Source organism: Protobothrops mucrosquamatus, unplaced genomic scaffold, assembly GCF_001527695.2.
Source record: "Protobothrops mucrosquamatus isolate PMUCROS unplaced genomic scaffold, P.Mucros_1.0 scaffold3011, whole genome shotgun sequence".
Classification (NCBI taxonomy): Eukaryota; Metazoa; Chordata; class Lepidosauria; order Squamata; family Viperidae; genus Protobothrops; species Protobothrops mucrosquamatus.
This window is the reverse complement of record NW_015389027.1, coordinates 6705-12627: the sequence shown is the minus strand read 5'-3', so window position 1 is coordinate 12627 and position 5923 is coordinate 6705. Positions and strand designations below refer to the sequence as shown.

Below are 5923 nucleotides of genomic sequence, written 5' to 3'. Positions count from 1 at the left end.
TGCTTTGCTGCTTGCTTCAAAACATGCTGTAAGTCATTTGTAATTAAAGATAAAGGCATTTTCAATAAAAAAGGAAAAATTACAATACAACCATTCAACCAGCAAAAAAAAAGTATGGATTTTTCTTTCTTTCTTTCTTAGTTCCGCAGCCATTTTAAAGCCATTCTCCAAACTTCTTTAAAAATCACTTCAGTAATCCATAAAAATAATAAGTATCACCAACAAATAGGCATTACAAATTTGTTACAACTAAAACTTTCCAAAAGCCAAAGGAGCCACAATGTGTCTTTATCCAGTTAGTAACCAGAAGAGAGTGAAAGTGAAAAGCGAAAGTTTCTTATCTATTCCAGAGAAATGGCAGTTCCGCAGCCATCTTCCTCTCACTTTAAATCTCCACCAAAAAAAAGAAGATGCTAATATATTCTCAGAGTCAAAGTCCCAAGTAATCCGAAACTACTCCAAACCTCCTGCTTAGTTCCGTCTGTTTATAGTTTAAATCCAAGTAACTTTCAGTAGCAGAGGTGGGAGCTGCATCTGGCTTCGCTCCAAATGAGTAGGAGCGAAGGCATCCTGGGGCGCGGAGAACGTCCAGACTTTGGTCGAGCTCTCACCCCTCAACCCCGATCAGAGAAAAAACCGGGGTGAGAGGGAGCTCTAGACCTATCCGGACTAACTCACCCCCCCTCTTCACCCGAGGGACGGGGTTCCTAGCCGAGAGACAGCTGTTGCACGCTGTCTCTTCAGGCTTTGACGCACTCCCAGGCGGGCGGCTAACAAAAGCCGCCATTCGGTGCAGCCTGTCACCACTGGAAGTCGACACAAGGAATTTTCAATTGACCAGCAAGAATTCTGGGAATTCAGGTAAATTCCAAGGAGAATTGATAGTAAAAATGTTTGATGAAAGTCTAGCAATTTGTTAGGAAAAGATGTTGTAGGGTTTATGTAAATTAATGAATATTTTTCTATAATATAAATCAAGTTACAATGGATACAATAAACATTTATTCAAAAAAGCAATGTCACAAAGAAAAAATACATAAAAATAGAAAATAGGCTAGCAGCTGTTATAACAATAACAGTACTGAAATATATGAACTGGTGAGGAATCAGGTTTTCAGTGCCAAAAGTTTTTTAAAAGTTTTTAAACAAAATGTTGTTTAATGACATTCACATTTTCTTCATTAAATACCTTTTCATTTTCTTGGCGAAAATATGAATTTTGAATACACAATGTAAGGAGAAAAAGATATGTCAATTGTTATATGTTTAAGAGATTAGCCTTTATCATGTGTTACTGAAGCTAATTATGTTAGACTAAGATTCTTTGATAACTAAAATATGAAGGATACAGAAATTGTTGATTTCACATTTCTTATACATGGCCATTTTATTACATTATCACACAACTAAAGTAAGCTTCTAATATCCCTCCTAAAATGACTCACTTGTTATTTAAAAAGTAGACTTAAAATCAAATGAGCTGTCACCTAACATGGACTAGTGGCCTTAAGAAACAGAGAGAGGCAGAAGGAACTTTCATTTTTAAAAAAGGAGTTGAATAGTTCTGCTGATTCTCATTTGTGAATCTTTGAATTGTGACAGATTTTTACAAAGAAACCTTAGGTTTGTGGGCCAAAAGGAAAATGAGAAATGTGAACCATCCTAGCTATTGTCAAAAGAATAATTTGGGGTTCCATCTCAAGCTAGAGTTGTTCAAGAACAAAACCAAATAAAATCCAGACAGCTGTGAGGAAAGGAGATTTATTTATTCCGAAAAGGAAAGAGGTTTCCCTCATAGAAAATGAGGTATGAAAGGCTGTTTTATAGAGGATTTTGTCCTTGGTGTGGGTCTTGAGGGATGTAGAAATGTGTACGTGCTGATTCGAGGGTAACAATTGGGGGAAGCATGGGGTATGTACATGTTAACCCTAGAGAAAGGGTCGATTAAATCAAACATTGTGTTTACATTGTGCTTTGAAAGAAGTATTTAATTTAATTTTTAAGTGTTTAATTAATTTAATTAATTCTGATGTTCAATACAATACAATACAATACAATACAATACAATACAATACAATACAATACAATACAATACAATACAATACAATACAATAATATTTCCATCAAGGACCTGCAGCCAGGGTCTAGCTATCCATTCTTATTACAATTTCCAATTTATAAAATGACTCACTGTAAATCATAATCTCTATAACCCAAACAGACATTTTTCTGAGCAAACGTAGTTTGAATTAATTTTTTTAAAATAGGGAAAACTAGAGTATCTCTGTGTTAGTTGGGGCTTGATGTATTGCTGAGACCTTGCTCACTGGCCCTTGATTAAGTACTGCGATCCTATTGTCCAAAGATGGTAACCTTGGTATTATTACAGGTTGATGTGTATGTATTTTTGTGTTACAGTTTTCATGAAATGGGAATTTATGATGTACCAGCAACAGTAAATTCCATCCTACAGGAAACAAAACAAGACTCTTTATATTATGTTGGCCATTCACAAGGAGCAACAATAGGTAAGAATATAGTCTTGGAATAATTTTATAATAAAACTGTTTTTCTCTGTCTACCATCAAAGGACAGTCATCATTGGCAACATATCTAAGTGACACAGAATGGATCGCAAAACTTGTTTACTTGTGTGATAGATTCAACCTTCTCAACTCAATCTGTCACTTCAGGGTGAATGACATTTGTGTTCAAGTCAGCAGATAAAGTAGCTACATTCAAAGCCAAACTGGAATTTTGGAGGCAACAAGTGAACATGGTTATTTTTGACATGTTTCAAACATTAGCAGAGATTTTGAAAGAGATTGTGCCAGGACCTACTTTCTTCCAGCTGGTGCATAATCACCTATCTCAGCTTTCAAAAGAGTTTGAGCATTACTTCCCAACCACAAAAGACCCTCGAACTGCGAAAGAATTGGCTCCGCAACCCATTTGTAAATAAGCCAGGTGAATCAATTTTGTCTGTGTTAGAAGAGGAGCAACTGCTTGAGATTGCAAATGACAGTGGCCTTAAGAGTATATTTGAGACAACTTTAAATCTCCATACATTCTGGATTAAAGTCAGGACAGAATATTCTGAGATTGCAATGTTTTCTGCAGTGACAGCAACCAAAACAAGATTACGGAATAGACTGGACATAAGCAGCACACTTCGGTTGTCACTGTCTCCCATCACCCCCATATGGGACCGTGTGTGTGTGTGTGTTTGTGTGTGTGTGTGTGTGAGAGAGAGAGAGAGAGAGAGAGAGAGAGAAATAAAGAGTATTTTTATTTGTTTGTTTGTTTGTTTATTTTAAAAAAATACAATAAATATAATGCTCTTGAATCATCCTAAAACCTTCCGCTACCCTGATCCATGGAAAAATTGTCTTCCATGAAATCGATCCCTGGTGCCAAAAATGTTGGGGACCTCTGTGTTATAGCACTGTCTGAGTGGCTTACAATGTGGAAGCATTACTTGTATATTGCACCCAACAATCTGGGTCCTTATTTTACTGCCTTTTTGGCAGGATGGAAGGCTGAGTCAATCTTGAGCCCAATCAGGATCAAACTACAGGCTGTGGGCAGACTTTGCCTGCAATAGTGCACTTTAACCACTGCTCCAAATGTTATATAAATTTATCACATAAATACATGTCAGTTGCCAAGCACCCAAATTTTGCAATGTTGTAAGTTGCAATGTTGTAAGTATGAAAAATTATCATAATTGTAACTTCAAATAGTCACTAAACAAATAGTTGTAAGTTACAATAGTTCTACATTTTTTTACAATTAATTATCTAATCATTAATCCAAAAGTACCTATTATTATCAAAAGATTATAAAAATAATCTCTAGTTTAAAAATAAAGCTGAACAAAATATTAAAAGGGCCAGAATACTCAATTTCAACATCTTCATTAATTCGGTTTTCCAAATCCACACTTTTTACTAATTTTTACATTTATTTCATTTCCTCACTAATATAATCCTAACCTTCCCAAAATCCCATATTTCATTCATTCTAGTCAACTATCATAATAAAAGGTTTCCTAATCTCAATTACACATCCATCTTTACATTCTTATAAACCTCTCATTAAAAATCCTATTCATCTTAAACTTCATTCCTTAATCCCACATACTTACCAATAATCAAAATTAATATTACAGCCCCGAATTACAAATTTAATCTTATCAATTAAACAGCCCAGAGGCCTAGTGGTGAATACTCTCACCTCCCACTTGGAAAGTTGAATGTTCAATCCTAAGTAGCGGCAGATGTTTCTCTCCTAGGGTGCAAAGAGAAAATATCTGCTACAAACTCTACATAGGCATTAGGAAGGGCATCTGTCCATAAATGCCCAGCTCCATCTAGTTGCCCCAACTCTACCCCAAAAAAAGAAAGTACAGAGCCATAAAAAGAGTTATTTTTTATAAAACATATATTAAATATATAGAAAAGGTTAGATGGCCCTTACAGTCATATACTTTTAACTACTTCCTTTCTTCTTTCCTTTTTGCAGGTTTCGTTGCTTCTGCAATCCTGCCCTGCTTCTCTAAAAAAGTGAAGCTCTTTATAGGCCTCACACCTGGCTATATCCTGAAAGGTATGAGTGGGATGTTTAGTATACTTGAAAGAATTCCGAAAGGACTAAAAAAAGTAGGTATTTATTTATTTTCAGTTGCTCCATGCTGTCCATCTCTTTTTCTAGGTGGCTAACAGTGCATGATTTTGATATCCCAAACTCTCTATGCCTGGCTTATTGTTAATAAATATACTGATTATTAATGGTAACAATGTAAAGGAGATGTGGGCATGGGAGGGAAGAAGATTGTTCTTTCAGGCTTTCAAGATTAATCTCACTCTTGTGAGATAAACCAGATAAGAATTACAACCAGATGAGGAAATTCTGTTTTATTACATAACTACATTGATTCTGTTTTATTGCATAACTACATTGGTAAAATCTTGCAATGCTCTCCACTTGGATTCAACAGCAATTCTTTCTTCCTTCCTTCTTCTCCAGAAGTGTCCAATATACAGTAATCCTAGTTGTTATACTGAGCCCAGTTAAAGCCTGGAATTAATTACCAGAACTTGGAAAGTATCAGTCAAAATTCCTTTAAAAAGCTGTTCCATATATGTGTGTGTGTGTATGTATATGTATATGTATATGTATATGTATATGTATATGTATATGTATATGTATATGTATATGTATATGTATATGTATATGTATATGTATATGTATGTTTGTGTGTGTATTCAAAATCAGAAAACACAGATCACCAAGACTAAAAAAATTATTAAATTTATTTAAATTTATTAAAACTTAGCTTTCATGCATAGACCTAATCAGACCCTCCGTACACGTATAATGCACCCCAAAGAACCCTTACCCGTGAGCGAGATGTCATCAATCATCTATCAGATCAATTGTAATAATTGTGTATGCAATTATGTGGGTAAGACCGCAAAATACCTTCGAACTAGGCTTCATGAACATGAACTGGCCATTAAACGACAAGAACAATGATCCCAGGTATGTGCTCACATCATGGAGCACAATCACACCTTTAATTTCACCGAGACCAGGGTCATTGCTCATGATGCAACCAAGGGTGGCCGGCTGTTAAAAGAGATATGGCTATCCAACCAGTATTCTATTAACTGGCATATTGAGCTGTTGCCAGCTTATCAGATGCTGCGCCGGCAAAAAACATTAGGCAAGAAAACTGGAAGGATGAAACAACTACAGACCCGCTCTGGCATGAACAGGCGAATGGAAGATCATAACCGCTCCCCAATTAACACAGTATTAGAGCAAACTATGACGAGGAGGCAGATCGCACCGAGATGTAACAGGGAAGGGCCCATGACTAATGGGGATAGCGATGAGGACAATAAGGAAGAACGAACAG

General features: G+C 35.9%; 1 pseudogene; it reads left to right on the top strand.

Annotated features, from left to right (window-relative positions):
- The window catches only part of LOC107296868, a 15242-nt pseudogene extending 9704 nt beyond the window's left edge, over positions 1–5538 (top strand).
- The last annotated feature ends 385 nt before the right edge of the window (positions 5539–5923 follow it).